Here is a 19,132-nt window from a genome sequence, read left to right on the forward strand (position 1 = left end):
TAATCATACAACTTGCCTGAGTGCCATGGGGGATGAAAAGATGTAAAACATATTTATTGGCCTCAGGTACATATGATACAGTTGGGTTGAAAATTTATCCAAATAAAAAGGCAAGCAACAGCAAAACAGAGCTGTATGAGAAAAGCTATAGCCACGTGGCTGATTTATTTCCTGAGATATTGTTACCTTGAGCTTTGTTTTCTATATTTCCGCTCCTCCATCCATTTCAAACAAAGAGCTGGGCTGTTCCTGTTCCTTGCATTGCAGAGCTGACACATTCCTTCCATTTACAAAAACCTCATTGCATACATTATTGTTATGGACTGAATGTTTGTGTCTCCCTAAAATTCATGTGTTGAATCTGTAACCCCAATATCATGATATTTAGAAGTGGAAGCTTTGGGAGATAAGTAGGTTTAGACGCGGTCATGAGGGTAGGATCCTTATAATAACAAGAGGGAGAGAACTCTCTTTGCCACCCAGGTCAGGCCAGGTGTCAACCCAACTGTATCATATGTACCTGAGGCCAATAAATATGTTTTACATCTTTTCATCCCCCGTGGCACTCAGGCAAGTTGTATGATTAGAGAAAACGCTGATGAATTGTTGTTGAGTGACAAGAAATGAATGTTCTCCACAGCTGCCAAGCATACTAGCCAGGGCTGACTCTATGTGGAAAGCAGTCTATGGCTTCTCGTGAATATGGTATTTTCAACCATGTTCCAACACACATACACACAGATGTACACACACACGTCTCAGAACACACATCAATAAATACATAAGGACCTCAAAGTCACAGAAGAGTTTCTCAATTTGGATGTTATTTCCTTTTTAGCTTCAGTTGATGGAGAAAGTGGCACTTATTATCACTGTAAAATGTTCTAATTTGCTGTGACCTTCATGTGGGAAAGTTACCCAATAGAAAATGTATCAAATATAGAAGAAAGACCATGCCTCCTTGAAACCATGTTTCTAAAGATTGCTGTAGTTGAGAATCCAGAGGAATCAGTTAGAGAAGTCTTCATTAACATTATAATTTGAAGCCAGCCTACAAGATCCCATTCTTCTCTACAAAAGCATGTGCCAACTAGCATACACACACACACACACACACACACACACACACACGACAATCTCACTCCAGAGTTTAAAGTATTTTTAATAATAATAATATTGAACATTCAAATAGTGCTTCTCTGTCAACAGAGCAGCAAACAAAATACTCATATACTTTAATCCTATTTCATCCTAATACAATCTTTTGAGGTATCTTGCAATCCCAATCTGAGGAAGAATAAATCAGGGAAGGTAAGTAATTTGATTTCTACTCAGGTCTTCTTTTCACTTTTCCCCACTGAACCACATTGATTGAAAAAAATCATCAAATTCGAGTTAAAAATCATTTAGTTACAGACCCATCTTCTCCTTCTAAACCTTGACTATACAGTAGTAACGCTGAAATCAAACTTTACTAGGTAAATTAAAAGTGTAAAAATGATTGAACAGAAAATTTTGCAATTACTTTAATGAACAGAGTGGAGAGTTTTGCTATAGAAGCAGGATTGTTATGGAATAAAAATAAATCAGGAGTATTGGTGAGCTGATAATAAACCAGTGGCAATAGTGTAATAATAACAAACCCATGTATTGGAGAATATTAATTAGTCAGTGAACTGTGATCATTACATTCCTTTCTTGTTTGTTTGCTTAAGAAAATCCTCAAAGGACCTTTATCTGACACCACTTGATTGGCCTAATTAGGGTTTTCTATATACTTGAAAGCAATAAAATTGTATTTCTTTCAAGTGGAGTCCATAACTCAAATTTTTTATTGCTTTACTCTGTTCTCATACTCAGTTAAACAAAAAAGCAACATTTGATCATATTCCTTTGTTTGACTTTGCTCGGAGACAGCAGTATACAAGCACCTGACTATCGGGAAAACTCTAAATCCTTGACTTTCATAGAAAAAATAAACACTCTCTGCCCCATGCAGCCGAACCAAACTGTGTAATCACTTTTTTTTCTAAAGAAACTTCAAGGGCCAAGAACATCACATGCCATGAATTATATAAGAGCCAAAGCTTGGTTTTATAAGATTTCAGGACAAAGCACAGAAGGGTGAAGAGTATTGTAAAAGCTGAAATTAAAGCCTTGATTTTGTGAAATGGCTTTTCATGGTGGGGAATATTTTGGCTTTCAGAAGTCTGTCTTTTCTGAGAGTTTTTGTGAAGCATAAAAATGAAACACAATTCCTTGTGTGAACTTACAGAAAGTAATTGAGCAGAAATGATGACTCTCTCTAGCATTTGGTCCTCTGGTACATGCTGGGTCCTTCCCTGACCTCCAATGGCTACACCAGCCTTACAGAGCAGTGATTAAAATCCAATTTTCTTGGAAGTCTTGATTTCTATGATGTTTATTATTACCATCCTTTACATATTTTGCACACTGTGGACTTCTTAGGATAACTTTTCTTGAAAAGAGACTTAAGCATATTCATCTTGCCTTGGGAAATGGTGAAGCTAGGTCATAACTATTACCACTTCCATAGATTCAGGGGGTATGTATGCAGGTTTGTTATGAGCTAATCGTGTAGTGCTGAAGTTTGGGGTATGAATGATCCTGTCACTCAGGTAAGGAGCATAGTATCTAAAAGGTAGTTTGCAACCCTTGCTCCATTCCCCACCTCCCCTCTTTTGGAGTCCCCAATGTCCATATGTCCATGTGTACCCAGTGCTTAGCTCGCTTATAAGTGAGAATATGTGGTATTTGTTTTTCTGTTTCTGTGTTGAATTCACTTAGGACAGGGACCTCCAGCTATACCCATACTGCAGCAAAGGACATGATTTCATTCTTTGTATGGCTGCGAATTATTCCGTGCTGTATATGTACCGCATTTTCTTTATCCAGTCCACTGTTGATAGGCACCTAGGAAGATCCCATGACTTTGCTATTGCGAATAGTGCTGCTATGAACATAGACGTGGATGTGTCTTTTGGTAGAATGATTTATTTTCCTTTGGGTATATACCCAGTAACTAAATTGATTGCTGGATTGAATGGTAATTCTCTTTCCAGTTCTTTGAGAAATCTGCAAACTTCTTTCCATAGGGCCTGAACTAATTTACAATCTGCAGGAGGAAATACTCTTGCCTCTTCTTTTACATAAGAGAGACAAGAGAAAATATGAAAATTCCCTGGAGAGTTTAACCTGCAGTTGGCAAAGATTTTTGCCATCATGGGTTACAGACTTTGCATGAGCAAAGGTGATGACCAAGATGTAACTGAGTAATTGCCTTGCCAAGCTTGCATCAATAAAACTATGTCCAGAGCCTCTCCCGTGGAGGGCTTTATCTGTCTGGGCAGCATAGAACCTCCCTGAACACAGAGGCAGAAGTTACTATGGGAGACTTCAGTCTGTGCTGTATAACTGTCTAGTGGGTTGACTCCCCAGAAAGCATTCTGTCACCCCTGAATCCTCAAGTCCATCCACAGTCCTTGCAGTGCATTCCTAGGGTCTCCCACTCCCCGATCTCCAGTAGCAGATAAAATGCCCCAGGGAGTGTGCCATTTCTTCTAGACCCTTCTAGATACATACATCCCATACTTTAATGTGCTGTCAGATCCTCTAGGCAACTTACTACAATTCAGAATCTGATGGACCAGGTCTGGGCAGGGGCCTAAAATTCCACATTTCTAAGAAGGCCGCAGGTGTGATGCCGGTACCGTTGGTGCCTGGAGCACACTTTGAGGAGCAAGGCTTCTAGACAAGCTGACCCTCCCTGGTCACCTCCTCCCTTTGCAATTATTACACAATTTATTCTAAATTTAGATAGTTTGGTTTCCTTTTTTAGAGCTTAGTGACCCACAAGCACATGCTGTGGAATTGATAAAATCTGGTTAGTCTTGGATCTCAGTCTCTTCATCTGTAAAATGGGCAGTAGTTGTCACTGCACACAGAATAAGGGGGAAGAAAAAAACTCAGAAAGTGCTTGTGAATATAAACTGTCCAGTGTTTCATAGATATCAGTTAATCTGTAATATCTCCTACATGTATGAGAGGGGAACATCTAATACCAGGACTTCGTGTGTGTCCCACACAATGGAGGAGAAGTCGGTAATATTATTGGGTGCATTTGGGCTTCACTGGGCTGTATTTTACTAATGCGCAGGTTGGAGTGCCTCAAAAACAGATGTACAAGCTCCCTCTTCTTACTCTGTGTTTCCTGTCTTAGACCCAGGCAAGAACTGACTCCTGGGAAGCAGGCCGGCCCTGCCCATTCATTCATTCCATTTATGTTCCCTGTCTTCCTTGCAAGAAGAGGTGAATAATTTTCTCTACAGAACTGGCTTGCTCTGCTGAGCTTTCTCCCTGTACTTCTCATCTGAGTGTGCTTTGCCCAAGATCTAAAATCTCGAGGGACTCACAGGAGCCAGCAAAGCACAGATATCCATTTTCTAGGAGCCCTGTCTTAGGCTCAAGCTTTTCTGAATCAATTGGCAAAGGGACACTTAGTTTCTGGGTCTCCAGACTTAATAGTAACAAAACTATAGCCATAATTTAAACTCCAGACTTGCTCATCTGTTGTGTGGCATTGAAAAGCACTCTAGGTATCCATAGCATAGACATTTGCCAGAGATATTTTTCTTTTTTCTTTTTCTTTGAGATGGAGTCTCACTCTGTTGCCCAGGCTGGAGGGCAGTGGCACAATCTCAGCTCATTGCAATCTCCCCCTTCTGGATTCAAGTGATTCTTCTGCCTCAGCCTCCCAAGTAGCTGGGATTACAGGTGCCTGCCATGGTGGCTGGCTAATTTTTTACTTTTAGTAGAGACAAGGTTTCACCATGTTGGTCAGGCTGGTCTCAAACCCCTGACCTCAGGTGCTCCACCTACCTTGGCCTCCCAAAGTGCTGAGATTACAGACATGAGCCATCATGCCTGCCTGGAGAGATTTTTCATATTTGTAAAGAGACACTGCTAACTCCAGCACTGATTGGAAAAATGTGACAACTATCACTTTATTTGGATGTGAACCATGTATCTAAATCTCTAGTGGCACCTCTTCCTCTAGGTGGACACTGCAGTTGATTCTCCACCTCCATCCCCTTTCTCATCCATGGCAGAAGAGCAATAAGGTGTGCAGAAGAGATCTGTCTCAAAGTAGATGCTGATAAGTTTGAATCAGTCATGTTAATCCTGTAGCCCTGGCTTGTGGCTGCATCAGGGACCCACACCTTTGTGGTCAGATAATATTAAGAAACGGGCAGGTGGCCTGATTAGGCTCAATTTGGCTGAAAGGAAGAGCTCTTGGCACACTTCGCTCTCTCCAAACACAAATGGGAATCCTGCAGCCTTATTTCCTCAAAGAAGTCACCCTGAAATCTAGAAGATAATCAGAATGAAGCCAACATTCTGGAGGGCAGAGTGAGAAATGAAGAAACTGCAGGCCTTGATGGTATCATGGGACTTCTGTGTTGACCAGCTCTGAAGTTACTTTGAGTTGAGTTTTCTGTTAGCTGCAGTTGCAAACCCTGAAAACAGGAACAGATTTCCTGCATCCATAGATTTCCAGTCTTTCAATTCTATGAAAACCTACGTATTCTTTTTTTAACAAAGACTTTTAGATCATCTGTTGTGTACGTGGTCTGTACTAAGGAACAGTTCCTGAGCTCCTGTTCTGTAATAGGCAGAAGCATGTTGGCTATGATTGAATTGCTGTGATTAAGCAGATAGGCCTTAAATTGAGGGATGCTGCCTGTATAGCTGACCCTTGAACAACATGGGGGTCAGGGGTGCCCCCAGATGGAATTTCATACACAGCTGAAAAACTGTGTATAACTTTGATTCCCTCCAAAACTTAACTACTAATAACCTACTGTTGACCAGAAGCCTTACTGATTACATGTGTTAATTAATATATATTTTGTATATGTATTATATACTTTATTCTTACAATAAGGTAAGCTGGAGAAAAGAATGTTATGAAGAAAATTATAAGGAAGAGAAGCTATATTTACTATTCATTAGGTAGAAGTGGATTATCATGAAGGTCTTCATTCTAATCATCTTCTCATGGAGTTGGCTGAGGAGCAGGGGTTGGTCTTGCTGTCTCAGGGAAGCAGAGGTGGAAGAGGTGGAGGAGGTGGAGGAGGAGGTGGAGGAGGTGCAGGAGGTGGAGGAGGTGGAGGACGAGGTGAAGGAGGTGGAGGAGGAGGCGGAGGAGGAGGAGGCGGAGGAGGAGGAGGAGGAGGCGGAGGAGGAGGAGGAGGCAGAGGAGGTGGAAAAGGAAGAAGGAGGCACAGGTACATGGTGTCACTTTGATTGACAAAAATTCACATATAAGTGGGCCCCTGCAATTCAAACCCATCTTGCTCAAGGGTCAATTGTGTTCAGCTCTAGAAATACAAGATTGAGAATAATTTATTTTTCTCCCAAAGGTGTCTAGGAAAGGTTTACGCACCATAGCATCAGTCAATCCCCATTTCTTTCCAGCTTTAGCAGTAGAGGGAAAGGCAGAGGGTGGTGGAAAACCCATTGACATTCCAGCCTATGTAGGCAGTCCCCTGCCCCCGTTGTCCCATCATCCTCCCCTGAGTCACATTTCGATCCTAATTTCAGCGATAGGATTTAAATAGAATTAATCAATGCCCATGAGGCCATTGTCAGATGAACACATTGATTTTCATTTCACATGGAAGTTCTTTAGTTCCTTATAAGAAAATGTCTTAAGCAGGGAATATGTAGTTTTAAGGGGTCGTGTGAAGATAGAAGAGACGTGCTTTGAACGTCTAACAAGCTTCCTAAACACAAAGGATGTTTCTTTTCACTAGCACTTGCTAACAATTCTTTATCATGCCATATGTGGGACACATTTGAAATCATAATCACTGAAAAGACATAGATTCAGGCGCATAGCTACATAGACTGTGATTATAATGTGAATACCAAATACTGAACACTCACATTCACCACTTAAAAATGCTTTATGCATTGTAGAAAAGAAGGCTTGTGACTAACTTATTTCTCTGATGACATGAAACATAAAAAACAGTCTCTTTCTAGTAACAGTGAAGTGAGGCCGGGTGCGGTGGCTCACGCCTGTAATCCCAGCACTTTGGGAGGCCGAGGCAGGTGGATCATGAGGTCAAGAGATCAAGACCATCCTGGTCAACATGGTGAAACCCTGTCTCTACTGAAAATACAAAAAATTAGCTGGGTATGGTGGCGCGTGCCTGTAATTCCAGCTACTCAGGAGGCTGAGGCAGGAGAATTGCCTGAACCCAGGAGGCGGAGGTTGCAGTGAGCCGAGATTGCGCCATTGCACTCCAGCCTGGGTAACAAGAACAAAACTCCATCTCAAAAAAAAACAAAACAGTGAAGTGGGCCCCTCCTGAGTCCGGAGGGCGACACTGACTTTGTTAACTGTCAGTATGTGAGTCCCGGAGCCAACAAGAGCTTTATTACCAGGCTACTTCTCATTCAACTCTCCTTAACTCTCCACAGCTTTTGGGCAAGGAATGAGGCCAACAAATTTTCCTGCAACACGTATCTTCGGTCTGAAAACACTTGCTCTAGAATTTACTCTTTTTAGTGACTTAAATTTTTGCTTCTAAGAGATTTCATGAAGACATTAATTTTATGTTTCAAAATATTTTCATATTGCATCCTACCTTGTACTTGGGACTGTGGAACATGAAAATCTCTCTCATACACACACACACACACACACACACACACACACACACACACACACACACTTTTGTCAGCCATACGGTATCGTTCAGCCTAAGATGTTTGCCTTGTTTAGACACAGTTGGAATTACCCAACATCATTCCTTGCCACAAGTAAACAAAAAATATATATAAGAATATGAATTACGAAAATATCTTTGACTCACAGCTGACTTCACATCACTGTTGGTTAGAGCCTGGCAATCCTATATGACTGTAAATAAAATAAGAATCTGTAATGCCAAGGAGTTATTTTTAATGTGAGTGCAGGCTTTCCTCTCTCCTCTAATCTCGAGTTAATACACCTACATTTCTATGTCCCAGTTTTTAAAATACAATACAGCATCAGGACATTTACCACCAGAAGGAAGGTTTTGACAGAGATTTTGATTTTCAACACTGAGATTTTGGTTTTCAGGCCATGATTAACTCATTAATCTTTTAAAAATACACCAATCTTTTTTTTTCAAGTTCACTTGCTTACAAGGCTAAAAGATTCTGGGGAGAATGCCCTTTGTTCTCATACATGCATGGATAGTGCGAGGCAAAAATAATGAGAACGAGTGACAAGAAAGGAACAGAGAATATGTTCTTTTCCGTGACCAGTGAATCCAGTTTCTTCTCCATCCTCAGCCTTCTGAAGCACCCTAAGCTACATGTGGAGGGCTGATGCATAGTTTAAAGGTACTAGGTGTTAGCTCAGAAAATAAGGCACAGTGACAAGGAAGGTGATGGGGAGGCTGGCATGATACCTTGAAGGTGACAGTGACAAGAGTGAGCTCCCTGTTCCTGGCTCTTCACCTACTGACCAAGTATCCTTGGCTAAGTCACACACATTCTGTGTCTCCATACCAATTGCTCTGCTTTTTTTTTTCTTTGAGACAGAGTCTCACTCTGTCACAGAGGCTGGAGTGCAGAGGTGCAATCTTGGCTCACTGCAACCTTGGCCTCCCGGGTTCAAATGATTCTCCTGCCTCAGCCTCCCGAGTAGCTGGAATTACAGGCACAGGCCACCACACTCAGCTAATTTTTTGTATTTTTAGTAGAGACGAGGTTTTACTGTGTTACCCAGGATGGTCTCGATCTCCTGACCTTGTGGTCTGCCTGCCTTGGCCTCCCAAAGTGCTGGGATTACAGGCAGGAGCCACCATGCCCGGCCTTGCTTCGCTTTTAAATGTAAAAGCACCCTGATGTTTGTAAGGCAACACCTACAAAATGTGGTGTGCACAGGGAGAGAAGAGTTTCCCTGCTTTCCATCCCAGTGAGATAGAGAGCCCTGTCTCTGATCCAGGGAGGAAGATGAGAGTTAGAGCATCAAGAAAACTTAGACATGGGTTTTCTTGTCCTGCCAGGGCAAATCTGAGAGGACAGGAAAAGGTCCTAGCAGCCTCCTCTGTGTGAAGTTTGGGGGATCTGAGAGAAGTTTCCTCCCCCACAGGCCCAATGAGACATCCTAGAGTCCCTTGTCCTAAGGATAGTGAAGACCAAGGTGAGTGATTGTTGACTTCCCTGGGACTCTTGTATCTCCCAAATGACAGGGTGGTGGCTGCTGCATGTCTCAAAGTCCCCAAGGTCCCCAGTAGGAGGAAGAAGTTAGCAGAGTGTGAGAAAGAGACAACAGTAGTGAGGGGGCCCTGGGCCTGCAGGGGTCTTAGAGTGGCAGCTGTCATCAGAGCAGCTGGAACCAGGGAGCCCCAGAGAAGGAGTGTCAGCATCAGTAGATTCCCTAGGCCATTGTCTACAGCGGACGTTCTCCATCATGGGAGCTTCGGCAATTCTCAGTGCTGAGCCACACGCTGGTCTCATCATTCAGAACCTCTGACCATGCTATGCAGGCATTACAGCTGACCCATGAACAACCTAAATTTGAACTGATGGTTCCACTTACACAAGAATTTTTTTTCAACCAGGTAGATGGAAAATATGGTATTCCCGGGATGCAAAACTCGAGAATAGGGAGTTTTCATATATGCAGATTCCTCAGGGCCAACTATGGAACCTGAGCATGTGTGAATTTTGGTATATGTCCTGGTGGAGGGCGTTCTGGAACTGATTCCCTGCATACACTAAGGCATGACTGTACTATATTTTAGTACCATGGGCTCCCCAAATTTGTATGTTGAAACCTAATCCTGATGTGATTGTGTTTAGCCTTTGGAAGGTGATTAGACCCTAAGCCCTCAGGATGAGACTGGTGCCCTAATAAGAAAAGACCAGAGAAGCTGGGCGCTGTGGCTCCCACCTGTAATCCCAGTACTTTGGGAGGCCAAGGCAGGTGGATCACTTGAGGTCAGGAGTTCAAGACCAGCCTGGCCAACATAGTGAAACCCTATCTCTACTAAAAACACTAAAAGCTAGTTGGTGTGGTGACACACACCTGTAACCCTAGCTACTCAGGCAGCAGAGGCAGGAGAATTGCTTGAACCAAGGAGGCAGAAGCTGCTGTGAGCCGAGAGTGCACCACTGCACTCCAGACTGGGCAACAAGAGTGAGACCCTAGAGACCAGATCTAAAGAAAAAAAAAAAGAAAGAAAGACCAGAAAGCTAGCTCACTCTCTTCTGCCACGTGAGGATATGAGGTGAAGTCGGCTGTCTGCCATGAAAGAGTGATCTCACCAAAACCCCACCATGCTGACACCCTGATCTCAGATTTCCAGCCTCCAAAACTGTAGGAAATACATTTCTGTTGTTTATAAGCCACTCAGTCTACAGTACCTGGTTATGGCAGCCCGAGCGAAGACACCCCCCTGTAATTGGAGCCAAGGCTGGGAACCACAGATCCGATTTGATCCGTGCACCCTTGCTACCTACCCAACGTGTGGGGCCCAAGACTGGCAGCATCAGCATCACCCAGGCATGTGTTAGAAATGCAGAACTGTGGGCCCTGCCCCAGACCCTCCGTCTCAGAACCTACAATTTCAGATGAGAGAGAGCTCGTGTGCATGTTAAAGTTGAGGAGGCTGCTGCTCACCGGCTGGGCAAGAATCAGACAAGGTCAGGTGGACCTGCCATAGTGAGACCACCTCATGCTTAGATCAGGGATTTTCAGCCGTGCAGAATGTTCCACCCCAGATCTTTGAGATCAAAATATCTAGATGGGGAGACTGGTCTTTTGGTATTTTCAAAAGCATGTTGGCTGATTTTAATGGGAAGCCAGGGTTGAAAACTCAAGTACAGAAGCTGACAACTGTACATCTTGTGGGGACATGAGCAAGAGTGAAATTTCAACCTGAAAGTGACTGAGTCACAAGTCTGAACTGACTGAGAATTCACTCACTCAAATGGACTGAGCTCCTGTGGAAGCAACTGGATTAAGTGTCTCCAGCAGACAGAATACAGCTTGGAGACAGAATATTGCATTGAGTTTTTCAAAGATAAAGACATGTTTTTGCATGCCTGAGTCTGTGAAAGTCACTCCACATGTCAAACACTGTGATAATGCCTAGCACATAGTACTCTATCAATAAATGGTTATTATTTTTAAGCAGAGAATGACATGACTCTAATATATATGTCCACCATATTTTGTTTGAATTTTTAAATCTGAAAATTGATATCTTGCCACAATTTTGGAAACTCTATCTCTTTAAACCTCTCCCCTTTCTCTCATTCTCGCTATTCTATTAATAAATTGCAATTGGGTGTGCATGAGCTCTGTTCTTTGTAGTCTTTGAGACTCTTATTTATTGTTCACATTTTTAATTTTTTGTCTCTCCATGTTGCATTTTGAGTGATTTCTTCAAATCAGTTTTCAAGTTCACTGATTTCTTTCTTTTTCGGGGGGGAGGGGTGGAGTCTTGCTCTGTTGCCCAGGCAGTGCCCACTGCAACCTCCACTGCCCAGGTTCAAGTGATTCTCCTACTTCAGCCTCCCGAGTAGCTGGGATTACAAGTACCTGCCACCATGCCAGGCTAATTTTTGTATTTTTAGTAGAGATAGGGTTTCACCATGTTGGCCAGACTGGTGTTGAACTCCTGACCTCAGGTGATCCAGCTGCCTCAGCCTCCCAAAGTGCTGGGATTACAGGTGTGAGCCACTGCACTAATTTTTTAAACTGGATCAAATCTATTATTATAGTAAAGAACTTTTCTATAACATGTAAAGTCCCTCAGGCTTTATGTGTTAATTTAAATCTTATGAATAAAATTTATATTTTATAAATAAACATATTTACTTACACATTTATATTTTATAAATAGAATAAATATTTCTTTTATTTCCCTATCTCTAACAGTTTTATTGTCTCTTCTTCATGCTTTGATCTCTTTTATATTTTCAAATAATTAAATCAGGCTTAATTTTTAGTCTATGCCCAGTATCTAAAATTATCATGAGTTTGATTTTGCTATGTGTTGTTTCTGCTGAGTCTTGCATGTGGTTTATTTCTTTTAGTGTGTGTGTGTGTCTATGTGTGTGTATGTTTGTGTGTGTGTGTGTGAACTTATGTTCATGCTTTATTAGTAGGAATTTTTTTGAGGATTCATAATTCCTTCTGGTTTATACAGCAAGTATTTGTGTTAGTTTCTTCTAGGCTACTGGGGGCATTACCAAGCCATGATGCTTTAAAATAAATTGTTAGGGTGAAATTTGTAGGACAAAACAAGTAGGGGGAATCCGGGCCAGCAAATCTGCAAGAATGAGCTCTCCACTTTACTTGGAGTAGGATCTCCCTCCCTTCCATCCAAACCCATGCTGGAAGCAGCATTTTCCTTTGCAGTTTCCATCTGTAAGGCAGGTTTATTTCTGATAGGCCCTTACAATGACAATGAATAGTCCTGTGGCATCCCAGGTGGATGCAGGGTCTCTTATTAGGTTCCCACCTTGGGTGGGCCGGTGTCTTTGTTGTGCTGTCCCTGTATCCCTATGAATCTGTCAAAGCCGAAGCTTCAAGTTACCTGGGCTTGGCCCCTGCTCCCAGGGTGACATCCAGCTTGGGTGCTTGCTGACACCTCTGTATTCCTTTTTTCACTTTATGTTTGGCTTCTCTGGATTTCTTTTTTAATTGCCAGCTCAGTGATGCACTTTCAGGGACTTTAAAAGACCTTTTCCAGCATATCAGTTTATTTCAGAAGGCAGGTTGTCCAGAGTCGCTTATCCATAATATTTCCAGAAATGGAAGACCTCAGTATTTTCTCTCCTAGCAAATTCCTTGTGGGCTTTCAAGGCTTGGGAAGGGAAGTTGCACAATGAAGATGACTTCAGAGAAATGCTCAGAGAACCGATATTTAAACATATACCCCGTCACCATTATTCAAAGTGTTGTTTTAAAGAAAAAGAAATAGACAAAACAAAATATGCGAAGTTCTTTTCTTTCTAAGGAATGTTGGTCATTCAAATTTCTGCAGAAACAGCAGAAATCTCCCTGAGCTAGAGGACCGAGTGAAAGCAGAAGTAATAATCCCATCCTGATGCTGATTTAGATGTTAACAGAAAGCTGAGTGGTGAAATTCTGCTGCACATCACGCAGACGAAAAATCATTTGAGTTTGCTGAGCCCTAATGATGAAAACTGGAAAACCACCCAATAGAGGACAGTGACACTACTCACCAAAAACAACTGCTCCCATTTTATCAAGCTGCTGTCAGGCCAATATATACATTTTTAAGTTCCTTAGTTTTTTAGGCCCAAACATGACAATTTAAAGACTTCCCATCTCAATTACTCAGCCATAGAGAGGTCTGTGATTGTATTTGAAATGGTTCATGTTTTTGCCTCATGAGAATAGAACTCCTGTTCTTTAAACAAGATGAAATGTGTTTCTAGACCTATTATGTAACATGCTACGGTTATATGCATAAAATAAATGAATCATCCTTCTTGAAAGCTTTCTCTTTCTGACTAATGTGACTATGGAGATTTTTCAACTACATGAGGGGCACCCGAGGTGTTCCTGAATGTGCCGACTTTCCTCAGGGAAACAGTTGATATATACTGTGAAAATACGACGAAGGGCCAGGCGCGGTGGCTCATGCCTGTGATCCCAGCACTTTGGGAGGCCAAGGCGGGCAGATCATGGGGTCAGGAGATTGAGACCATCCTGGTCAACATGGTGAAACCTCATCTCTACTAAAAATACAAAAATTAGCTGGGTCTGGTGGTTCATGTCTGTAATCTCAGCTACTCGAGAGACTGAGGCACAAGAATCTCTTTTACCCAGGAGGTAGAGGTTTCAGTGAGCCGAGATGGTGCCACTGCACTCTAGCCTGGCTACAGAGAGAGACTCCATCTCAAAAAAAAAAAAAAAAAAAAGGAATTTTATCTAGCTGGCCTGTAAAACTGTTGAATTTCTTTTAATATTCTGGATTTCTAAACATTCTTATCTGATTTTATAAGACTCAATGCACCAAATACTCTGTGAAAGATTTTTTAACCAGTTAGAATGAAGGGCAAGTTCCATTTTGACTTTGTAAGGAATAGGCAAAAGCAATTTCTAGTGTAAGTTTTCCTTTCGTGAAAGAAATGAGTCTTACTGAAACCCTCTGCCCCATTGCTCACATTTCTTCTTTATGGTTTTTTTTTTGGTGTGTGGTAAAATATATGTATTGTAAAATTTGCCATTTTAACCATTTTCAAGCATATAGTTCACTGGCATTCAGTATAACAAAATTGTTCTGCAAGGCCAGGCATGGTGGCTCACACTTGTAATCCCAGCACTTTGGGAGGCTGAAGCAAGCAGATCACCTGAGGTCAGGAGTTCGAGACCAGCCTGACCAACATGGCAAAACACCGTCTACTAAAAATGCAAAAACTAGCTGGGCTTGGTGGCATGCACCTGTAATCCCAGCTACTCCGGAGGCTGAGGCAGAAAAATAATTTGAACCCGGGAGGTGGAGATTGCAATGAGCTGAGATCGCTCCACTGCACTCCAGCCTGGGCAACAAAATGAGACTCAAAAAAAAAAAAAAATTGTTCTGCAAGCATCACCACGATCCAACTCTAAATTACTCTTCATCATCTCAAACTGAAACTCTGTACACTTTATACAAGGACTTTCATTTCCCCTCCCAACACCTCCAGGCAACCACCACTACTTTCTGTTTCTATGACTTTGAGTATTCTGGGTATCTCATATGAGTAGAATCGTACAGTATTTGCCCTTTTGCAACTGGCTTATTCCACAGAGCATAATATCCTCAAGGTACATACATGTTGTAGCATGTGCCACACATTCAGTCCTTTTTGCAATTGAATATTATTCCATTGTGGGGTGTACAATATTTTTGTTTAGTCATCAGTTGATGCACACTCGGTTGTTTCTATCTTGTGGCTACTGTGTGTAACGGTGCTATGAATGTGAGTGTACAACTATCTGCTTTCCGTGCTTCTGAGTTTATACCTAGAAGTGGAATTTAATTTTTGTGGAACTGCCATTCTCTTTGCCACAGTGGCTGTACCATTCTTCATTCCTACCAGCAATCTAAAAGGGCTCCAATTTCTCTACATCCTCACCAATTATTATTGTCTGGTTTTTTTGATAGCCACCATCCTATGGGTGTGAAGTGGTATCTCACTGAGGTTTCCATCTGTGGTTCTCTGATGATTAGTGATATTGTCACTCTCCATGTTTTTGGGTGTGATGTGCTCTTATGTGTGTTTGTCATGGGAAGAGACTATCTTGCTGGGATGCCTTTGACTTGGGGAACAGGTAAAGCTCAACACTGTCCCATTTCTTTTCAGGAGGATTTAATGCACCTCAATTATCCTTGAACACATTTGAGGAAGTGACTAAGCTTGTGGCTACATCATCCACTTCCTTTCATTCCCCGAAGAAAATGAAGTGCCAGCCATTTCCTTCCCTTTGTTCCTTCCCTTTGAGCACTGCCCTTAGGGTAGGCATCCCCTGCGTTCTGCCAGCATGAAAGATGTTTGAGAAGGGCTGACCAGCCTCTGAGGACAGGTGGGCAATTAACCCCAGTGCTCAGCTCAAACCCCGAGGCTGAGCGTGGTGAATGAAGGTATCATTGCAGGGGAAAGGCACCTTACTGTGTCACAGACAGTATCACACAGGAGAGCAAACAGCACTGTGGGTTTATGACAAGAACAAATACCTGCATGTGGACTGTGCTTAGGAAAGCAGGTGAGGTGCAGCACGACGAATGGAGCTGGAGAAATCGTTCATTAGTGAAAAATGCACCAAGCTGGTTAAAATAGTTTCGATGTGCAGGTGACTAGAATTCAGGTGGGAGCTTGACAGTGGCCACATATCAGCCTTTTAGAGGCTGTTTTCAAGGCCGTGTTGGAAAATGGAGACTCCATTTGCATGGCAAGTCTGCTTGAGAATAAATGACTAGACAGAATCATCACTTGTATTTACTCGAGGGTGACTCTCCCTAAGCAATTCCATGCTCTTTCCTATGGACTTCAGCCAGACCTAGCATCTGCCTAAAGGATATAGAGTTCACTAACTTAAGATAAAGAAGCATGATCTAAATGACTCAATACTGTATTTAAAATAAGTGAAGTTTTAGCCAGTAGTGTACACAGACACAATTTTTCATTTTTTAAAAATCATAATTAATACGTTAAAAGTGAGTGGTGCTGCTAAGGAGTGTTTTGCTTTCTGGGTAAGTTAAACCAATATGTAAATTCTTATTCATATTTAATTTGCTAAGCAATCTGTTTCCTCATAAATGGTACAAAGATAAAGTTTAGCTCAGTGGCTGCATTAGTGGGATTTAAATTATTAAGATTTTACTGCAGAGACTGAAGCACTATGCCAGGCTGAAATTTCTATTGTGAACATCTAATTATCTCATACACAAATATTGTCTTTGGAATGTCAAATTATACTCCCTTCCTGGTTTCTTTTACTTTTGTTCAGTAAAAGATTTAAAATCAACTCCATTCTATTTGGATTTGGGGCTTATAAACACCCATAAGTTGACAATCTGTCTGTGGCTCATCTTCTTTACATCATAGTAAGGTTTCTCTAAGGGCACACACAAGCCTCAAATGGTATGAATAGGAATTCAACATTTTTGTGTGGCTTTTTCCCTCCCTCCCTCCTTTTCTTCCTATTTTCTTCTTCTTTCCTTTCTTTCTCTCTTTCTCTTTCTTTCTTTCCTTTTTCCTCCTCCTTCCTCTTCTTCCTCTTCTTCTTCTTCTCCTCCTCCTTCTCCTTCTCCTCCTCCCCCTCCCCCTCCTCCTATTCTTTCTCCTCCTCCCCCTCCTCCTCTTTGCCCTCCTTGCTTCCTCCTCCTCTTCTGGTTGGCTTGGTAATTTGGCACTCACATGACAGCAGATCTTGTTTCGGATCTATTCTATAAAGGAGGTTGCTTTGTTACTCTTCTCGGCCTAGATACCAGGATTACCGTGGTAATTGCCAATTGGTCATCTGCTTAATTTTACCTTAAGCAGAGCAGATCCCGTATTCTGGAATGACGTATTAATAGAACATTCTAAACTGTACTATGCAAAACCTACCACGGATAGCACACAGGATGGATACAGAGTGGCTCTGCTGCTTTCTAACAGTTCTTCCCCATGACAAAGCTTTGCCAGGTGTGGCTGAGAGGAGTGCCATGGTCCTGGCTTGGTCTTCTCTCTTTGTCAACACCTACTTGGCCATTGATCTTTCATCATCGATGCTGGCCCAGTCGTTCACATCCTGGACTTGTCAGGTCAAAAGAAACTGTTCTCTTGGTTATTTAAAATATTATGAGAATGTTTTGTCCCTGTTTTTATCCCTCAGAACTACACTTTAATAAAATGAACTCTTTCCCTAATTGGGTGTTATAAATCTAGGCAAATAAAGCTTGAGTTGCAACCTCCAACTCTACAAAATGTTTTAGCAATTACTACTTACAAAGTATTTCCTCTGTGCTACAGAGAGGGATTGCTGGTGGATGGACTTATCTGGCCTTTACTAGGAAGAACACAACTTTTGAGTGTAAGCATTGGCCTCCATTACTGAGGAAACCTCTTCTAGGATACTTTTCTCCCAGATGAGTTCTCTGACCTCCTTAAAGTCTTTTCATTGAAGCTCCTCACTGGATGCTATGAACTGTCCTCCCCATCTCCCTTACCCTGTTTATCCTGTCTGTTTTTTCTTGGCCTGTAGCCTTTACCTCTTACTCACCTCCAATTACTTTCACTTCTATTCCTTGGGCTTATTGTGGAGGTCTTCTCCCAGGCCTGCAGAACATAGTTCTGTGAGGGTGGAAATCTTGGTCTATTTTATTCACAGACATATCCCAAGTGTCTAGGACAGTGCCTGGCATATAGTACTCAATAAATATTTTGCTGAATAAATTTAATAAATAAAATGTAGCCAATCATGATTGCTGTTATTTATTGTGTACCGTCTATATTTCAGGTGCTGTACTCAGTATTTTTTTAAACACATTATCACGTTTGATTTCTCAACAACCTTGTGCTGCTGGTACAATTATCATCATCACTACTTTACATCTGGTAAAACTGAGGTTGAGAGAGGTGAAATCATTGGTGAAAATGGCTCAGTTAGTAGAAATTAGACCAGAGATTTGGGCTAGACATGCCTACTCTCTGCCTGGCTTCTCAGTCACTCCCCTACAACAACCTATAAAAGCAGCTACCTAATGTGTGGGCCCAGTGCCAAAGGAAAATGCAGGTTTCCTTGTCAAAAAACTCTTTGAGTTTCAAGATGGTGGCAACAGAGCATTAAACGAAGGGCAGGACCCTATGTAACTACACAGGGCGTGTTCATGAAGCCAGTCCTGAGCTAGTCAATGTACATCCCCAGCTATAGCAATTGAGGGGCAGACGCTGCAATTTCTTTTGTCCCCATTTCAGGATGGCCGACATCTGCTTTAGTTCTGAGTTAGAAAATCAGAGGTTAGTTCATCGCACTCATTTGTCAGAGAAACAAGTCTCAGGGAGGTGCTACTTATGAAGGACAACATTTCCTTTATGCTACCATAAAGTTTAAGGCCAAGAGGCCTTAGGCATCTAAGAGGCAGTTCCCTTGGTATTGAGAGGGATTATAACAAGTGGAAGTCGCCATTTTTTACTGTAATCAACAGAATGGGAGTCACTGGTGGTAGCTGAAATACAGATACTTGCCAGGATCTTAAAGAAAGCAAACAGAATTCCAGGGTTTCCTTGTGATGTTACTGTCATTTACCTTCATATGCACTTTCTTGAAAATGGGTGACAAGCATCACGCTTAAATATATCATTTGTCTAGTGTGTTTGGTAGAAATAAACTTGAGCCACTGCTTCAGATGGTTGTCTCAGGTTGAAATATCCTTCCCTACACTCCTCCCTACCTACATTTCTCTTAGATTTCAGGGTCTGATTGAAATTATGGCTCCTGTCTGACCTGTATCAATTTAACCTAAATCAACACACATTTATTAAGTAACACTTTGTTCATTGTAGAATAGAAAGATGTAAGACACATCTTCTCATATAG

Source organism: Callithrix jacchus, chromosome 4 (genome assembly GCF_049354715.1).
Source record: "Callithrix jacchus isolate 240 chromosome 4, calJac240_pri, whole genome shotgun sequence".
NCBI classification, from domain to species: Eukaryota; Metazoa; Chordata; class Mammalia; order Primates; family Cebidae; genus Callithrix; species Callithrix jacchus.